Source organism: Pimephales promelas, chromosome 6 (assembly GCF_988280905.1).
Source record: "Pimephales promelas chromosome 6, fPimPro1.hap1.1, whole genome shotgun sequence".
Taxonomy (NCBI): Eukaryota; Metazoa; Chordata; class Actinopteri; order Cypriniformes; family Leuciscidae; genus Pimephales; species Pimephales promelas.
In genome coordinates this window covers 25,527,406-25,547,953 of record NC_142774.1, presented here as the reverse complement: position 1 = coordinate 25,547,953, position 20,548 = coordinate 25,527,406, and the positions used below count along the sequence as shown (strand labels likewise).

At 43.9% G+C, this 20,548-nt stretch overlaps 1 non-coding gene across 1 annotated transcript; it reads left to right on the top strand.

Moving 5' to 3' along the window:
- Positions 1-12,398: 12,398 nt before the first annotated feature.
- On the top strand, positions 12,399-19,748 carry LOC120494954 (uncharacterized). The gene is made up of 6 exons (XR_016168877.1): positions 12,399-13,053; positions 13,151-15,850; positions 15,973-16,092; positions 16,623-16,733; positions 16,859-17,208; positions 19,227-19,748. It is a non-coding gene; the product is annotated as an uncharacterized LOC120494954 (transcript).
- The last annotated feature ends 800 nt before the right edge of the window (positions 19,749-20,548 follow it).

Sequence of the window (20,548 nt, the reverse complement as noted above, 5' to 3'; positions counted from 1 at the left end):
ACTTCACTCTGAATTCAGGAAGGCCTGGTAAGGCCTGTAACCCAGCAACCACAATATGTGGGAGCTCATACCCAGGAAGGCCTGTTGAGGCCTGTAACCTGGCGACCACAGTGTGTGGGAGTTCATGACCAGGAAGGCCTGGTAAGGCCTGTAACCTGGCGACCACATTGGGTGGGAGCTCGTACTCAGGAAGGTCAGTGAGACCCAGCCTGGTGACCACAACCTGTGGGAGCTTACTCCACCAAGTGGAAGCTACTTCTTCCAGAAGTTAGCCAGAGAAGGGCGTCCCTGTAGCCTACTTAAGTGACAGGACGCCTCTTAAAGTGGGACCCAAGGGAAGACCGGGGTCTGAGCCACATAAGAAGAGACCGAAGCATACCGCGCGTGACCCTTACCATACGAAATGGATTTTAGAAAGTACACAAGACATCCTGTCATGTGATTTACCACAATAATAGGTGAAGTATGGGTTCGTGTACTTCACTCTGAATTCAGGAAGGCCGAATTTGAGGCCTGTAACCTGGCAGCCACAACAAGTGGGAACCCATAATCAGGAAGGCCTGACAAGGCCTAACACCCGATAGTCCCAATGCATGGGGAGTTCACATTCAAGAGGGCCGCTGAGGCCTGCAGCCTGACATGTGAAGACTCACCACTACAACTTAGCGACCACGAAAGTGGGGGTTTCACATTCAGGAAGGCCTGGTGAAGCCTGCAACCTGATATGTGACAACTCATAACCAGGAAGGCCAATGAAGCCTGAAGCCTGGTGACCACAGAGTGGAAGCAAAGTGCTCTGGAAAGGTGGTGAGGCTGTAGTCTGGCTACCACAGCATGTGGGAGCCCACATTCAGGAAGGTTGGGTGAGGCCTGTAAACTGACTACCACAGTATGTGGGAACTCATAACCAGGAAGGCCCCTTTGAAGCCTGTAACCTAGCGACCACAATGTGTGGGAGCTCATAACCAGGAAGGCCTGGTGAGGCCTGTAACCTGGCAACCACAGTATGTGGGAGCTCATAACCAGGAAGGCCTAGTGAGGCCTGTAACCTAGCGACCACAATGTGTGGGAGCTCATAACCAGGAAAGCCTGGTGAGGCCTTTAACCTGGCGACCACAGTATGTGAGAGCTCGTATCCTGGTGACCACAGTATGTGGGAGCTCATAACCAGGAAGGCCTGGTGAAGCCTGTAACCCAGCGACCACAGCATGTGGGAGCTCATAACCAGGAAGGCCTGGTGCGGCCTGTAACCTTGCGACCACAATAAGTGGGAGCTCATAACCAGGAAGGCCTGGTGAGGCCTGTAACCCGGCAACCACAGTATGTGGGAGCTATAACCAAGAAGGCCCCTTTGAGGCCTGTAACGTAGCGACTACAATGTGTGGGAGCTCATAACCAGGAAGGCCTAGTGAGGCCTGTAACCTGGCGACCACAGTATGTGGGAGCTCATAACCAGGAAGGCCTGGTGAGGCCTGTAACCTGGCGACCACAGTATGTGGGAGCTCATAACCAGGAAGGCCTGGTGAGGCCTGTAACCTGGCGACCACAGTATATGGGAGCTCATAACCAGGAAGGCCTGGTGAGGCCTGTAACCCAGCGACCACAGCATGTGGGAGCTCATAACCAGGAAGGCCTGGTGAGGCCTGTAACCTGGCGACCACAATCAGTGGGAGCTCATAACCAGGAAGGCCTGGTGAGGCCTGTAACCCGGCAACCACAGTATGTGGGAGCTCCCACAGATGTCTCTCCGTGGCCACCATAGCACCGACGGAACAGCAGATTGCTTGGTGGCCCGGAGTCCCGCAGCAGATCAGTCTGGTAGGCCTGAGGACCACAAGGGCGTGCCGAACCGCACCTGCCTGACCTGCTGCCGTGTACGCTCTGTCATTCAAGCATGAAGATGTCTTGAGCAGCTTGGATGACAGGGTCAGAGCTCTTAGTGAAGAGGACCAACCAGAGACGAGATAGTTAGCCAACGTCTCGTCTATTGGCGGCATCGACACATATCCGTGCTCCACGGCTCCCTCCACAGCAGCGAAACTAGCCCGCTGATGCAGATAGAGACGTGAGGAGAACGGATTCTTCCATATGCTCTCGATCCCAGCGTGTAGATCAGAAAGGAATGGAAGGCTCATCCGGGCTGGTGGCTTATGGGTGGGGAGGAACCAGCCATCCAAAATACCATGAGCGGGTTCCTCCCAGACACGCCTCCACTGCAACTGCAATCTGTCTGTGGCGCGCCCCATAATGTCAACCAGCTCAGCGTACACTGGGCAGGAGGGCTGAAATGGTTCGGTCTCAACCAAACTGACATCCTTTTCTATATATATATATATATATATATATATATATACTGTATATATATATATATTACAGCCAACTCCTGCCCTGCCCGAAGAGAACAGTTACAGATTCACCAAAGAGAGAGAGCGCTCATTTTCTCTCTTCTTAGATGTTCAACATTAATCTGTAACTCACCCTCGTCAGCTGGTAGATCATCCGCGAGGTTAACGCCCCTCTCCCGATAATCTGCCAGCTCCATCTGAAAGCTCCACGAGCTCAACCGCCACTGAGCCTCAGCCCGAGCGGGAACCGGAACCGCGGGGTTCAGATGCCGCGCCCACTTCCCTCGAGAAGTGGGTCAGACGAGAGCAGAGAGTTCTGAAAGGAAAACTCTCAGTTCGCGCAAAAAACTCCCTCGAGAGCTTCCCGCGCATGCTCTTCTCTCAGGCAGAACACGCACAGATCGTGTGAATCCTCCGGTGTCAAATATCTGGACACAAGTCGGCACACTCGCGCAAAGTGTTTCTCCACGTCTCTGCGCGCTTAATCGTTGATACTATCAAACAGACAAACAGTCCCTGAAGACGAAAAGATGTTGTCACGGTTTCAAGGCGCCCTTCTTATACATCCAGATTGACGCGCTCATCATTCAAGCTGATGATGCACGGGCTGTCGCCGGTCAACCTGATTACTGTGAGTTGATATTTGATTTCAGACACCTGTCACGCCTGAGGCGTTCCCCATTGCGTCATTCGACGTATTGTTGAGTTCCCTTCAAAAGGGAACTTACCGCCTATTCCTGCTGTTACTCGTGACTGCTGTGGAAGTGCATTCATCACGCATCAATTCAACCCAGATATCAGCGTCTTCCTCTAATATTCTAAGGTACATTTCACATTTCTGCTTAATATGATATTTATATAGGCTGGCATGTCTACATGGCCTAACATTTGGTCTGAGGTTGGGGGAATTGCGAGACGAGTTCATAATGCGGTGAATTCCCGTTCCCATTTCTATCACAATCACATTATAGAGAGACGTCACGATCTGTGCACTGCCGCGTCTCGTGCTCGCCATGCCCCCAGATTCAGAATCAGTGCACCATGTCGTTAACTTGAACTGCATTACTTAATCAAATTCATCTCTCATGGAATTAATTCAAATGTGATCCAGCTCTCCAGTTTCTGGAGCTCACATTCCAACCCCCCCTCCCCCCTCAGAAGACTTTTTATGGTCCTGCAGACCAACAGAATGCCACAGGAAGGGGGCCACCCTTTGATCCCCTGACAAAGATGTCACACAGACCTCTTCCCCCACGAGTCGAACATACCATGACCTCACTGTTGAGATCAAGTAAACAAGTGACCTCACTGTTGAGACAAGTTTATGTGTTTCTACAATTCATATGTTGATGTATTCTGCTTATATCACATATTATTCATGTAATTGTTGTTAACTATTAACTATTGTGATTGTTTATAACTCTAGAGTGTGAATGCCTCGTTTCCTATCAAAAGAATCGTATTCTCTTAATTCAAAAGTGGCTTGATTGAAATCTGTGTAAAATGCTTTGTTTTGTGATTATAATAATCTCTTTAATGTTTAAACTGTGTTCTCTTGTTTCTCTGCTAAGTGCGGGAAAACCAGGCAGATCACAAGATAATGATCAGCAGAAACTAGATCCACCTCCTAGATGATGCCATTGTCTCATTGGTCAGAATTCTCCAAAAGAGGTTGGACTAAAGTTTAAGTTAAAGATCCGAACAAAGGAGCAAGACCTTGTGTTCAGTTTGTTCAGTCCGTTCGGTTTGTAAGTTTGTGCCTCTCTCTAAACAGCAAGAGAGTGTTCCTGTTCACGCTTCTCTCTGAAAACAACAAAGAGCGTGTTCGCACGCTTTTACATCGACCAGACCAGATTAGCCCAGCAGACAAATAACCCATCAAGATCGGGGTTAAAACAGCTCATTCAAGCCATCTATCTCGTTTTACTTTAATTTCTTTCCTTTATTTTCTTTTTCATAAAAGTCTCGGTTTAAAGTTAAGTTTGCTGCAAAGCTCGTCTGCAACGCGCTTCGAACTGTGAAGACTCTCATTCGCCCGCTAATCACACGTGACTGGCAGCGAAACCTCCATCCAGGCACTTCAAAGACAACCAGCCATGTGGACCCGGGAAACCCCTTCTACGAAACAGACAAAGGGAACTCCCAAAGCCACGCATGAACTCGCAAGTAACACTTCAGACACTAACTGAACTGGTGCTTTAATGTTAGTTGAATAACCTCTCTAAGAAACGAAGGTTTAAATTAATGCTTGTTGGTTCATTCAGGTGTGTGTTACAAAGTGCATCTCTCACTCTTTCCAACTCACTCTTTCTCTTTCTGCGACTGTATGAATGTGTGTGTGTGTGTGATTGTGTTCAGACCTTAGGTTTATGTGTTAGGACAGCTAATCAAGTCTTGTCCATATATTTGAAAAGATAATTGCCTTGTGTCGTGCTTGCATATTTAATGTTTTGTACTGTTCGATCTAAAGTTACCTTGCTAAGACATAGTGTTTCACTATAGATTGGGTTTTTATATCTTTTGCAAAGGTTATAATTACGGCCCGTTCGAATGAACTCTAAACGAGTCATTTGCTCGGCATAGTGATTCGGTCAAGATTCATTGTAAATCAATGAATCATTCCCTTTGAGCTAAGTTGGCCTTCTGTTGGAGCATCTATATCGGAGCATTTTGTTGGCTTTTTGGATGTTAAGGACACAACCGGAAGAGGGCTAACAGAGACTCGACTAAGCTTCCTTGAGCAACATGGGCACAACATTTCTGACTGTCACGGCCAATCATATGACAATGGTAGCAACATGATGGGCCACAAACAAGGTGTACAGTCCAGAATTTTGCAAATGAACAACAAAGCTCTGTGTGTGCCCTGCAGCAGTCACACACTAAATCTTGTTGTTTCAAATGCAGCAAAGTCATCTGTTACATCTGTCTATGTCCTTTTTTGGTTTGCTCCAAAGACTCTACAATCTGTTCAGCTCTTCAGTGCAACGGTGGTCTGCTCTCAAGCAACATGTCACGCAGTTGACTTTAAAAATGTTGTCAACAACCAGGTGGGAAGCTCGAATAGACAGTGTTAAAGTGTTGCGTTACCACCTACCGGAGGTTTTGGAAGCACTGTCTGCACTTCAGACTTTTGCTGTTGAAAAGAGGGATGCTGAAACATTGTCCACTGCCAAAAGTTTGCACAGTGAAATGAACACATGGCGTTTCCTTTTATGCACCATTATCTGGTACAATATTTTGTACCAGATAAACCACATGAGTAAACTTCTGCAGAGTCCAAATGTTTCTCTGGAAACACTCAGAAGAGAAACAGAAGGTGTGAGAGGTTATCTTATGCAGTTTAGAGAAAGTGGGTTGTCTTGCTGTCAGTCAGATGCAATGGACATTGCAGAGGAACTGAAGACTGAAAAAATACTTCCTGCAAAGAGACAGAAAAGAACACCAAAGGATTTTGACTGTGACTCAGCAGCAGAAGAAACTCTAAACAGACCAGAAGAGGCATTCAGAAGGGAATTCTTTCTCGCTTTAGTAGACACTGCACTTAGAAGTCTCAATGACCGCTTCTCAAAAATGGAAGATGTGTATGCACTGTACAGTTTTCTATTTTCCAAAGACAACATGAGGCAAGCTCTAAATGAGAATAAACTGCAAGTGAAATGCAAAAACTTAGAGACGATGCTTCATGACATTGAGGCAGAGGATTTAGTTTTGGAGGTCAGATCAGCCATCCATACCTCTCCTGATCATGTCTCTGCATGCCCACAAGATATGCTGAATTATATTTACTGTGAGGACATGCTGGATTTGTACAGCAATCTCAGCATAGCACTACGTCTCCTTCTGACACTTCCTGTCACTGTAGCTTCTGGAGAGAGAAGCTTTTCGGCTTTGAAACTGATCAAGTCTTACCTCAGATCATCTATGAGCCAAGAAAGACTGAGAGGACTGGCACTTATTTCAATAGAGCACAACATAAGGAGGTCTTTGAACATGGAAGATTTGGTCACTGCTTTTGTGCAAGCTAAAGTCCGTAAGCGTTGCTAAACCTCTTAATTTTGGATGGTTATTCTCCTTGTTGGAGGAAAAAAATCCTTGTTGGGTAATGTTGTTGAAAAATAGTTTGTTATACACCATTTTAATACCTTTCTTTTAATTCAACATAAATATAATACACATAATAACAACATAATAATTATACTTTTTTACCTTGTTTTTGACTTGTTGACAAAAATAAACATTAATCAAATTGTGTCATTCCCATCAACAATGCCTCATTGAAGACACTGTCCTTTACTACACTCTAGTGGCCACTTTGTTTTGCGTACTTGTTACGACCTGTGATTTGGTTTGTTTTATTGCTTTGTTCTTTTTGTATTTTTTTTCTTTTCTACCCCTCTTTCTTTCTTGTTGCTTTAATTTCAAACAGGAAACAGGTGAACCAACCCGGGGTTGTAAGCCGCCATTGGTTGTCCAGCCGGGGCGTGGACTTTATAAGGACGCTGCTGGAATTGATCGAGGAGCTCATTGTTGGTTCGGCCGCACGCGGGTTGAGAGCTCCGGAATCCCTCCTCCGGCCGATGATCAAATATTGTTTAAGAGATTTTAATTAGTCCATCTGAATCCTATTCTTATGTTTAAAACAACTTAACAAAGTGGAGCGTGTAGGGGTGTCCTGCCTTGTTTATTTCGATCTTGTTTGACCTCTGTTTTTTGAGCAGGGAGTTAGGTAAGATCAATGTATTTTCTTTTGATATTGGATTAGGTTATTAATTTCCCCTCTTTTCTTTTATATTCGTTTTGTTTGTTATTTTGGCCTTTTGGACACCCTGAAGATTTGCTCTTTGTTTCACTTGTTATTCCTTAATAAATTCTTTACATTTTGCTTAAGGTTTGTGTTTGAGGTTTTGATTCTCAACCGGAGTGATACGTCCTGGGATTCCATTTCCACAACCCAATAATTTATTACGCCTCGTAGGTGACTTATATTCCACTACAGAGTATTTCATGACTCTTAAATGCACCTGAATACAAGAAATCCCATCTGAATTTTTAAATTTTTCCTGAGGGAGTACTTGGGACCTCACTTCACTCTTTTGCCTAGGGCCCACAAATATCTTGAAACGGCCCTGGTTTTACTCTATCTTTTAACATACTTTCAGATGCTCATTCATGTTTATTTCGCGCTGTGACTGGTATTATTAAGCTGGAAAAGAGATCAGTGCTGCTGGTTCTCTTGAGCTGCGCCAGAGCGATCTCACGCCACAGCGCCAATACGTTATTCATGTTTTTGAATTTCTAAAGAAAATGGACGTAATTTGAAAATTGAGACTTTGTTTCATATCAATAGTAACGAAGGACAAAGATTATTGCGATTTTTTGGATGCGCGCAGCCGAAACAGGATGACTAATCGATTCTTGAGATTTAAGAATCAATATCGGTTTGTAAAAATGAGAATCGATTAATATCGAGAAATCGATATTTATTACCCAGCCTTAGCACATAGTTGTCAACGTTTGACTCTTTTGCCTGCTCCGCCCTGGCCACGGCCTCAGCCTGCTCCGCCCTGGCCACGCCCTCAGCCTGCTCTGCCCGGACCATGCCCTCCACAGCCTCCAGGGCTCCACCCCTCCCACCCCTTCGATGTTATTTGGCGCGAGGTCGCGCCTTTCCGGGTGGGGGCGTTCTGTCACCGTTTGACTCTTTGTTTCCCCTGTTTTCTGCGTTTTTGGTTTAGTCCTGTTCTGTTTTCCGACCACTCTTCAGTTTCCTTGACAACCCTCATCAGTCTACCCTCATCACCTGTGTCTTGCTCATCACCGTCATCTGTATCACCTGTTAATGGTCATTATGTTTGATTCCTGCTTGTATTTAGTTCTCCCTCATTCAGTCAGTCTTTGTCGGTCGTTGTGAATGCTACCCAGTGTTGTTCCCGTCTGTATCCCTGCCTGTTCCGTTGGAAGTAAAGTTCTCTTTGTGTGAATTCTGGACTCTGTCTTCTCTCCTGCCTGCAACACCCCGTGACAGAACGACCAACCCAAAAGAAAAAAGACATTCCCGCAGTGGCTCTCCTCTGCCTTGATCTGGAAGACCGTTCCCTGGAATCCCATACAAGGCATTTTCTGGAGTTGGCGTGCCTCACTCACTATTCTGACCACTCGCTGAGTGAGTTCTACATCGCCAGCCTCAGCGAGCGGTCCCGGGCACGCCTCCCAGGGAACGGTCCTGATGATTTCGCCGCCTGTGTGGAGTGGGTGCTGGTGTGCTGTGAGTCTCCATTCACCATGGAGGAAGTCACCAGCACCACTCCAAAGCTCGAGCTCTCCTCATCACTGGTTCCGTCCAGCCCTGCCGAGCCCGAGCTCTCCTCTCCGCTGGTTCCGTCCAGCCTCGCCTCGCCGAGCTCTCCTCTCCGCTGGTTCCGTCCAGCTCCGCCGAGCCCGAGCTCTCCTCTCCGCTGGTTCCGTCCAGCTCCGCCGAGCCCGAGCTCTCCTCTCCGCTGGTTCCGTCCAGCCTCGCCGAGCCCGAGCTCTCCTCTCCGCTGGTTCCGTCCAGCCCCGTCCAGCCCGAGCTCTCCTCTTCGCTGGGTCCGTCGAGCCCCGTCCAGCCCGCGCCAGAGACCGTCTAGCCAGCGCCAGAGACCGTCCAGCCCGCGCCAGGGACCGTCCAGCCAGCGCCAGAGACCGTCCAGCCCGCGCCAGAGACCGTCCAGCCCGCGCCAGAAACCGTCCAGCCAGCGCCAGAGACTGTCCAGCCCGCGCCAGATACCGTCCAGCCAGCGCCAGAGACCGTCCAGCCAGTGCCAGAGACTGTCCAGCCCGCGCCAGAGACCAGGATCCCTCCCAGCCTCCCTCTCCCACCTCCTCTCGTCATTCATCCATCAGCTCTTCCGTCTGTCTGCTCCCCTGACCCAGCCTGGTCGTTGAATCCCCTGTTTTCGCCTCCCACCTTCTCCACGTGGACACTTCCTCGGCCCCCAGTCCCATCGGCTCCCCCATGGCTCTTACCTCCCTCAGCTCCTCCATGGTCCCTCAGTCCACCAGCTCGGCCAGGCTCCCTCGTCCCTCTGGATTCCCTTCGGTCCCTCATCACCCGTCCTTCACCTCTGGACTTTCATTTGTTGGCTTCGCACCGTCATTTCACCCCCCCGATTCAGTTGGATTCTTCACTCCCTCGAGTCACCCGTCAGCCCTCACTCCCTCTGTCCTCACCATGTCCCTCTGTGCCCCTGTCGTCACCTTGGTCACCTGAGCCTATGTTTTCACCATGGTCCCTTGGTCCCTCGTCAGCACCTTGTCTCGTTGGTCCCTCAGCTACACCCTGGTCTCCTCTCCCACTTGCTCCGCCCCTGTCAGTCGGCCCCCTGGTGTCGTCAGCCCCATTTCCTTCGGCTCCACCAGGGGTCCTCCCTCCACCTGCTCCGCCCTGGTCTCGCCCTCAGCCTGCTCCGCCCTGGCCACGCCCTCAACCTGCTCTTCCCGGACCATGCCCTCCACAGCCTCCAGGGCTCCCACCCTCCCACCCCTTCGATGTTATTCGGCGCGAGGTCGCGCCTTTCCGGGTGGGGGCGTTCTGTCACCGTTTGACTCTTTGTTTCCCCCTGTTTTCTACGTTTTTGGTTTAGTCCTGTTCTGTTTTCCCGCCACTCTTCAGTTTCCTTGACAACCCTCATCAGTCTACCCTCATCACCTGTGTCTTGCTCATCACCGTCATCTGTATCACCTGTTAATGGTCATTATGTTTGATTCCTGCTTGTATTTAATTCTCCCTCATTCAGTCAGTCTTTGTCGGTCGTTGTGAATGTTACGTTGGAAGTAAAGTTCTCTTTGTGTGAATTCTGGACTCTGTCTTCTCTCCTGCCTGCAACAACCCGTGACAATAGTACACTAAAATAACAGCGATTTGAATCTATTGAGTACTCCTGCCCTGAGAGCGTATAGTACACTAAAATAACAGCAATTTGTACTCCTGCCCTGAGAGCAGCATGTAGTACACTAAAATAACAGCAATTGGAATCTATTGAGCACTCCTGCCCTGAAAGCAGCGCGTAGTACACTAAAATAACAGCGATTTGGATCTATTGAGTACTCCTGCCCTGAGAGCAGCGTGCAATACACTAAAATAACAGCGATTTGGATCGATTGACTACTTCTGCCCTGAGAGCAGTGCGTAGTACACTAAACAGCGATTTGAATCTATTGAGTACTCCTGCCCTGAGAGCAGCATGTAGTAAACTAGAATAACAGCAATTTGTACTCCTGCCCTGAGAGCAGCACGTAGTACACTAAAATAACAGCGATTTGGATCTATTGAGCACTCCTGCTCTGAGAGCAGCGCGTAATACACTAAAATAACAGCGATTTGGATCTATTGAGTACTCCTCCGCCCGACGGGTGTGGACCGGATCCGCCGCGCGAGTTGCTCAAAAAACCCGCTGACAAGAGTCGAAGACTGCAGGCTGCTCCGTCTTTTCTATGGTAAGTGCATTATACACGTATAATTTAGTAAATAAATTATAAAATTAAACGGGTGTTGATTTTATGTTAGCCTGTTACATAATTATATTAAAAATAATTTTCAAATGTTCACACTGACATTCTGACAACCTGAGGCGAGACCTGTGAAATAGCAGCTAACGTTAGCGTTTATTTAAATTTATTTGAATAGGGACAAGTATGTTACATAAGATCATGTCCCATGCTACAACATTTTAGCTGAGGCTAATTCTCAATGTTAGTCCCTAGTGGGCCTTTACATAAAATTACACAATACACAGTTAAAATAAACATAATAAAACAATATAACACAATATAAATGCAGCGGACGATCAGTTGTCACATTTCCGACTTCTGATTAAAGAGTCTTTAAGATGAGCTTTAAGATGAGTCTTTATAGGCCTGTAATTCATTTTATAATCTACCAAATGTTGTTAGATAATTTTCAGCCTAAGCAATAGACTGCCGAAGTTACGACGTCACTCTGTAGGCTAAAGCGCGGAAGAGTTAGCATTTTAGCCTAGCACTCCCGGTTCCCTCGCTCTGTTTTCACGACGCGTCATCAACCCGGAAGTCGGCCATTTTGGAGACACAGAACATAAACAATGCCATTGAACTGAACGGACTCGCAAATTTGGCTGATGATTTCTGCTGAAAAATGGTCGGGTTTTGGTCAAAACATATCGGTCACATCGGGAAAATACCTTTTGAGTTCTATAGACTGCCAAAAGTTAAAGAGAAGAGTGCAAAAAATGATGAAATAAGGCGTTTGTGGTTGAGAGAGGCACAGCATCAGCTCAGATGCTCATCACGGCGCACAGTCTGCGCCGATTTCAATGTTTTAGAAATAATATTTTTCTGCTCACCTGGCACTTTGCAACAACACAGCATTGTTTCAGCGGCAACTTGCAGCATGTCTCCTCTAACAACCACTGACGTTTACATTTTATGTGGCGTGAGAATCACACACCAGCCGAAATCCGATCGTTCAGACTGAGGTATATGTCCTGGTATTTGAATAAGATTTCAAACCACATATGGATGTAGCTTGAAACGGATTTCATGTGCTTTTTGGACTGACAATCTGAGCGTAGTCTATGTCGGAATAAGAAATAGAAGGAGGAATTGTAGTACAGGCTAGAGAAGCTAGCTCGTTTGGACCTTTATTACCACATATAAACTTTAGTTTGTCAAAATATTGCGCTCTCTTCTGCTTGGTAGGTCCTCCTCTATATGATTTCGCATCTACCACGTTTTTTTTTCTGTGTTTTTTTAGTGTAACAATGTGTTCAGTAGTACATAAACAGTGCAATCCATGCTGTTGTTTACATCCGAGTGCCTCCATAATGGCTGCTCATCAGGATTACCGCCCAGAATGTGATGTCGGTGAAAACCCTCTATGGGTTTTTGAATGGGTTTTTGCTAAACCGCCTGAAATAAGGTCTGTGGTGAACAAAAGCCTCTACATATTTTCACGTTTTGATCTATGACATAGAATACACAGTTATAACCTGCTTGTGTTTTTTTAAACTTAATTGTGCTTTTGTGTTTTTCAAGCTGTATACATTTTGGATTAACTTGTAAAGATTATCTTGATAGACAAAATGTGTAAGGGTCACAACTCTTTGTTGAACACAGATCTTATTTTTTGCGATTTTCCAAAAGTCTATGGGGGAAATGCATAGCTTTTCGATCGAGGGAACCCATGTCATCACTTCTCCACTCTATATTGTGTCTGTATATAAGTGTCTGTTATGCGGTGATAAATTATTGCGATCAGAAAATTAATTAGGCCTATAGGCTAATAGCCTATCAAATTAACAATTAAAGTAGGCCTTCCCAATCACAACTTCACTATGTTTCCTGGTCACATGTCAGCTCCAAACTATTCCGCAGACCCTTAACCAATAGTACACTTCAAAATACAACTAATGCAATTTAATGCACTGCATGGTGTCCCTGCTCCCAAATATTATTACAAATAAAATAAGGCCTGACCTACAATCATTTCTATTTTTTAATTGCTTGAAGAGAAAAGCTACTTTACTTGCACTACACTATATACTACACTACATATTTCTCAAAGTAGCTGTCGCAGTGTTTACCAAGGTCTAAGATGTGAATCTTTTGTGTAGATAAAAAATGTGTCTCATTTCCCTGTACTGTGCCCTTTAGGTTTTGTCCAGGTCCTGCTCCCTTTGCTAACTGCAATGTAAGTTGTCTGTTTTTTTGTTGTTGTTTTTTTTAATTGCATTTGACACATGGTCTCCACCACACGTGTACTCTCGATTAAGGATTTTTTTCAACAGCTCGTGAGGGATGGATTCAAGAAAAACGGTCCTCTCTGGGGCCGCCATTAGATGTAGAGAAGTTCAGAAAGGGCTTCAACAAATTAGGGAAATGCACAATGAAAGTTTTGTAGTAGAGAAAATGTAATGGAAGGACAACCTGGATGTAGGGAAAGAGTAGCAGAGACAGTCTTTGAGAATATGCAGGGTGACATGGAGGAGAGAGAGGAGATTGGAAATGAACAGATGATAGAAGAGGACATTGGAGAGGAGGACGCTGGAGAGGAGGACGCTGGAGACGAGGACGCATCACACGAGCAGTCCTTTAGGATGGACCTGCTTGGATCTGAGGAGGAGTCTGACTCAGACCAAGATTCTGATGAAACAGATCAGACCCCTAACCTTGGTGATAGTCTACGCAACTGGGCGTTAACTTTTGGAGTTTCCCTGGTGGCTCTTACAGCTCTTCTTGGCCTGCTGAGATTCCATTTCCCCGACCTGCCAAAGGATGCCAGAACCCTCCTTAAGACCAAAATCACGTATAGCATAGAAAAAAAAAGTGAAGAACTCTATTACTATATTGGCATCCTGTCCTCCTTTAAGCAGAAGCTACTACAGGCAGTTGAGTCATTTGTAGATGGCTGTACACTAAAACTCCAAGTCAATATTGATGGTTTGCCCTTATTCAAGAGTAGTGGGGTTCAGGTGTGGCCAATTTTAGGATGTTTACTAAGTAATTAAAGAAGCTGTTGTGATTGCATTGTTCTGTGGGCCACATAAACCAAAGCCAGTGGAAGTTTTTTTGGAAGATTTTGTTACGGAGTTGAAAGAGTTGGAGAGTGGTATTGACTTTGAGGGCAAAAGGATTTTTGTTAAGTTAGATTCTGTCATATGTGATACACCTGCCCGGGCTTTTATAAAAAACATAAAGAGTCACAAGGAATATTTTGGATGTGATAAATGTGCCCAGAAAGGAGAGTATCTATCTGGCAGAATGACCTTTCCCTTAGTCTCTTGCCCACTCAGGACAGATGAATCATTTGCCCAAAAACATAATGAAGAACATCACCAGGGCCCTAACCCATTCGATGGGTTGAACGTAGGGATGATATCTCAGTTTCTTGGTGATTATATGCATTCTTTTTGTTTAGGTGTTGTTAGGAAGCTTCTGAACATATAGCTTAGAGGAGCTCTCAGATTCCGTTTACCTGCTTTGATTGTTGACCGGATGTCCGACAGTTTAACAGGCTTGCGCAAGTATATTCCATTGGAATTTGCAAGAAAACCCAGAACATTCAGGGACATTGACAGGTGGAAAGCAACGGAATTAAGGATGTTTTTATTGTACATTGGACCTGTCATTCTGCCTTCATACTTGGACACAAATATCTACAAGAATTTTATGCTGCTGTTTTCCAGCATTGCCATTTTAGTCAGCCCAACCTTGTCCTCGATGCACTGGCAGTATGCCGAAAGATTGCTCCATACATTTGTGACGCACTTTGGGGAAATATATGGTAAGGAGGCAATTGTGTACAATGTGCATTCACTAGTACACTTAGCACAAGAGGTGAGACAGCACGGTTGTCTCGACAATATATCAGCTTTCCCGAATGAGAACCACTTGCAGAAACTAAAGAAACTTGTCAGAAAACCCCAACGTCCCCTCGACCAAATGCTACGTCGTTTGTCTGAGCAAAATCAACAGAATCAAATCATTGACAGTCACAGAACACCAATCTCTTTGAAAATGCCACATTTTGTTGGACCAGTTCCAAATGAGCTTGCATCTAGAAAGGTTAAAGGGCAGTACAGCCAAATGGTTTCTAACCAGTGGACTATCAAAGTCTCAACAGGGAACAATGTTTTTGCCATTGCTGGTGATATTTGTAAGATTGACAATATTATTGAGTGTCATGATGGCATCTATTTAGTAGAAGGTTTTTTGATAAGTCCATCTTCTTTACCTATCCATTCAGTTCAGACTTTGTGAATATCTACAGTGTCTCTCCATTATCAGAACAATACATGTATGCCAAAGTGTGTGCAGTTGCATATAAATGTGTATTGCTCCCCCATAGAAGAGGTTTTGTATCCATACCAATTCTACATTCAGTGAAACGATAAAGTAGTTTGCTTGTTTTGAATCAGGATGAGTTGTTTGATCAGTTGTTTGATCAATTCTAGTTTCAAATGTTTGGGTAGGGTGGTATTACAGCTGATAGTCTATTCTTAGTTGTGGATAGATTTTAGTTTCTGGAGCATCATCTTCTACGTTACTTCACATTTTTATGTACATGTCAGTACACTTTCATGACACCAGTAAAATGTATTTTGTTAATAAAAATGACACACCAGCAATATACAGTGTTTCTGAAAAGTACTCACCATTCATACTTGAAACCTGATTTTTTTCAGGGGGCTTTTTAAGGCACAGTAAATGGTAATGCTATTTTCTCTCTCTCTCTCTCTCTCTCTCTCTCTCTCTCTCTCTCTCTCTCTCTCTCTCTCTCCCTCTCTCTCTCAAAAGAATGTTCTGTGTTGTGCAATTTTTTGATGGCAAGAAGTCTGTGTCTGTGGTGCCTCAATCATGGTACAATGATGGTTTTACTTTCTGGCCAAATTACACAAGCAATGAGAGGATCAACACAGCTGTGAAGTTTGCCGAGCTGCCAGGCCACAACTGGTCGAAGCATCCTGTCAGACTTTTGAAGACATATGGTATTCAATTTTGAGTTGTTATTATTACCTTTTACTGTGTCTCCCGATAGCCAACAGTAACTATTTTGTTAATAATTTGATTCAAGATTGCATGTGATTTATCTTTGTAAATGTTATTTTAGGTGACTTCCTGTCAGCCTGGCAAGGTATCAAAAACAGTCACTGATATGTGACACATCGGAGCTAGACTCTGATGATGAAAATGAGGCAGTTGGTCGAGGCAAAAGGACACCTAAACCTATGTAAGAGAGAATCATTATGATATTTGTCAGGTTCAAATGGATATAATACAAGGATCCAAGGATTTTATTTTGTCACGTTCACAGAAATACTAATGTAAGACTGAAAATTACATTAATAATACTGAATTAGCATTTGAATGTTCAACTTTTTGTTTACTGCATTACAGTAGCCTCATAGCATAATTGCCTAAGTCATGTTTCAATGTCTTTGGAAAACAAGAAAAAACACAAAATGACTTTTTATGGCAATTATGCTGGGCTAACGATTTGTTTAAATTTGGTAAACTATTGTTCATGGTTTGTATATCCTTAAAATAATTAAGCTTTTCAGAATCGTGAGATAAATCAAGATCTTTGTTCCAAGCTAAAAAATTGTGATTCTCATTTTAACCAGAATCGGCCAGCTCTAATGTTGGTGTAAGAGGTGCTAGTGTGTGAAGGTGCAAGTGCCAAGTGATACGATTTATGTAGTTTTCTGTGTAAAAGTGTAAGTGTCAGTCTAAGTGAAATGTGTCTCTCCTAAAAATTAGGCACCATTATGGTGACACTGAAGACAGTGATAGAGAGCCTGCACCCAAGAAGGCACCAAGACCATCGATTCTAAATCGGCCTACTTCAGGATCCTCATTAACGTCACGATGGTAAATATAACCAGTATTTGTCCTGTTGTGGAAATCAATTGTTAAACTATTAATTTGCTGTTTTTTAGTCACTATAAAATAGTTCCATTATAACCCTTCCCTTATGTTTTATGATTATTGTTTAGCAACCAACCAGCTCCAGGGCCATCCTATTTCACCCAACCTCCACTACTATCCCCTCCAGTGCCATCCTCCTGTTCTCCGCTTCCACCACTCACTTCTCCAATGCCAACGTCATTTTCTCCACCTCCACCACAATCCCCTTCAAGGCCCCCCTCTTTTTCTACACCTCCTCTGCAATTATTCCAATCTTCTTATGACTGTTCATCTCAGATCAACAATGCAGATCTGTCTCTACCCCATCCACCTCTCGGGATGTCTTCTGATGGTTTGGCATCTAGCAACAGAGCCACGGAAGTATTTGTGCCCAGTCTGAATATGGGGCGTTCTGGGAAGGAGCCAATCATCTGTACACGTGAGTGAATTATTCCGCAGACATCACAACATAGCATGAACAACTTAAGATATAATTACTGGGGGTGTATCGATACAAGTATTTGTATTGAACCCAGGGGCGTCGCAACCGTGGGGGATGTGGGTGTTTTAACACCCACACTTTTCCCGGTGAGAGTGTTCAACACCCGCACTTTTTCTGCCGTTTTTCCGCAGTTTTACACAAACGCCTTCCTACAGTCGCTCCTCCGTTTCTCTGGCGCTCAGTGTGTGTGTGTGTGCGCGCTCGCTGCGGCTGTCTCCTCTCAAACATGACACCGGCTTTGAGTGTGTCCGGCTGATGATTGGCTGTTCTGCCTTAAATCCCGCCTCTCTTGATGTGTTAGATGTATCGGTCAGCTCGTGCTGAGGAGGCGGGAACTTATGGTTGTTTACATCACCTTTTTCCAGGTAGGCTACTTTGAATGAGTGTTTATGCTTTCGAGGTTTTTAATTAAGCTTGATACAGTATGTGTTTGGGAATATGTTATGTTTATGTTTTATTGACATGTCCAGTATTTTCGTTATTATATTTCGTATTTTTGGATAAACAGTACAAGACTTGCCTTAGGCATGTTTGTAATGCTGCGTGATTTGAGAAAAAAAAAAAAAAAAAAACGCGCTCTTTGCTCACACGATTAGCATGGTGTTCTGTGTTTTCTCCTAAATAAAAGCTCAAGGGTTTATTTCTTACAAGTGAAGAAATTAGGACAAAAGTATTGTAATTTTGATAGCGTAATATAGAATATAATGACAGACTCTATATCATAACTATAAAGATGTTTGAGCCCTCCTAAGGTAAGCTACAAGTCAATGCTTTTTCGTTGTTCAATGTGCACAGGCCTGGGTCGAATCCAGTTGAAGCTCTTAATTTTGAGCTCTCAATGTGCTCCAGATTGATGCATTTAACCTTAAAATGTACCAAATTTTCTTGCGGGGGAGCATGCCCCCGAACCCCCCTAGAGGGACAGGGGTCTACGTAACATGCCCAAATTTAAATGACACATTCATCCATCCCCCACACTTTTCAAATGCTTGCTACGCCTCTGATTGAACCGTTCGGTATGAGGCTTTCGGTTCGATTTTTGGTACGCATTTTTTAACCGAATGGTTCGTTGAACCATTTTTACATCAAAATGTAGGTGCGTCACGCATAGCAAGCGCGCTCATAATGTAAGAGGCATGCGTAGGCATGACCACATCATTGCCCAACATCAAATGGCAAATGTAATGTAAGCGGAACGAAACTGAGCTACTCGTTATTGTAAGGTTGACGGACCGTTTATCAGTTTGGACCCCGGAAGAAACATTGTGCCATGAATGAACTATCCAGTGTCCACAGATCAGAAACACTCACCATGGATTCATGGTAGTAACACTGTTACCATGGAAGTTTGGCAGGAATAGTAGGCTATAATGCTTTTAAGTAACATCACGTCAGTTTCATTTTGACATTATGAATACAATTGCTGCCCTCAAATGTTAATCTGAACTAAAATAAACATTTGTTTAACTGCTTCAATATTACATTTAATTTTGTCCAAGGAGCTGTTTTGTTTTATAAGCTCCTAAGAAAAGTCAAGTATAGCTCCATCATTGCTCAAAGTTAAAAAATATCATACTTTATGATGTTAGTTTTAATAAAAATAATTAAGAAAATTAAATCAAGGAAATTTCTCTGGCATCTCTTTCTTTTTGCTGTATCGGAAACGTACTGAACTGTGACACAAGTGTATCGTATAGAACCGAACAGTGAATTTTGTGAACCGTTACACCCCTAATAATTACACAAGGTTGATTCACATGAACCATCTCAACAAAACCAATACCATTTTAAAATTGAGAAACTCTCTCAAAAATGTTAAAACCAATCTTAAAACAATGCTTCTAAAAAAATGATTTCAATTAAATTACAGTGTGTACAATATTTTCTGTGTTGTCTGCTTTTGCTACATTTAGAATTCATATCTTGTCTTTGAATTTGTTGTTTTTTTTTTGTAGCTGCTGATCTCCACATGCTGACATTAATGGAGACCATGAAGCAACAGATGAATCAGCTTTCATTGAATATGAGCGTGATCATGGCCAGAATGGCAGCTGCTGAGCCTGTTGTGGAGATGCCGGAGGAGATCTCCTTGCCCCTTGCCTCCCTTGAGGAGGTTGATCAGTTTAAAGGGTGGTTGAAAAACCCAGGATGAGAGCAGTTGACCAATATAAGCTGTGCGGCTGCACAGCTTACATTGGTCAACATTTCTGCGGCTGTACAGCCAATAGAGTGAATGGATTTTTTTCATACTTTTTTCTATTCATATTGTTAGGATTGTACTATATGACCATAACCAGCATCTAAACAAGGATATTAATAATGAACAATCTTTGAAATCATATACCCTAGCTTTAATGTATTAGAAAGATGATTGATGTGAAATAAGATGCAGAATTGTGATTATTTTTGTTTCATTGATTCAAATATCTCTGTATTTCCCTTCAACGTTTTCTCAATAAAAAAAATAAATAAAAAAATACTATTCATATCCTAGTACAAACATAAAACTTTTCTTAAGTTATTCTTATGCATATCACCACCAGAGTTTGTCACATACACAAAAATATATTCTAGCCAAGTTTCAACATTCCATTCACTGTTCTAGAAACATATTTGACTCAACTTTGTTAAATTGCTGCACCCTCTGAATTACATCCGGGACTGTTACTTGCTGAGCGCGACGAAACGTGCAGAGACCAGGCAGAGACTTTTTACACAGACGCTATACTGTTCTCATCTGACATGAAACAGCAAGCTAAACTTGTTTCCTCAAAATGTTTTCCTCCAATGAGCAGGCAATGTGCTGTACTTGGCAGGTAGTTTTAATGAAGAAAAGGTAAAACTGAAATTACAAACACATAACCAAATGCAGGTAAGTAAACAAAATAAATGCAGCACAAACAAATAATATATTGTTCCTAAAAAGACCCTAAATTGGGTCTTATGTTATTAAATTAAAGATACTCACTGACGATGCCCCATGACCGAACAAAAGATGGATGGATAGAGATTATTTTTACTACAACATGTGCTGCTTCAACATGTCCACAACTGCAGTATAACAGGAAATGATCCCACCCACAAGAAGTCTAAATTACAAAATAAAACCCACACCTTCAAAATAAAAGTACTCTATATTAAACAGTCTCTCGTAACTTTTTAATAACACCACACTCCCCGCCTGGCAACAGTGGGTTGGTGGGAGGCCACCTTCACTTCCACTTTCCTAACTAGCCCATCATTTCTCTGAAAGGCCTTTACTATTACTCCCATTGAC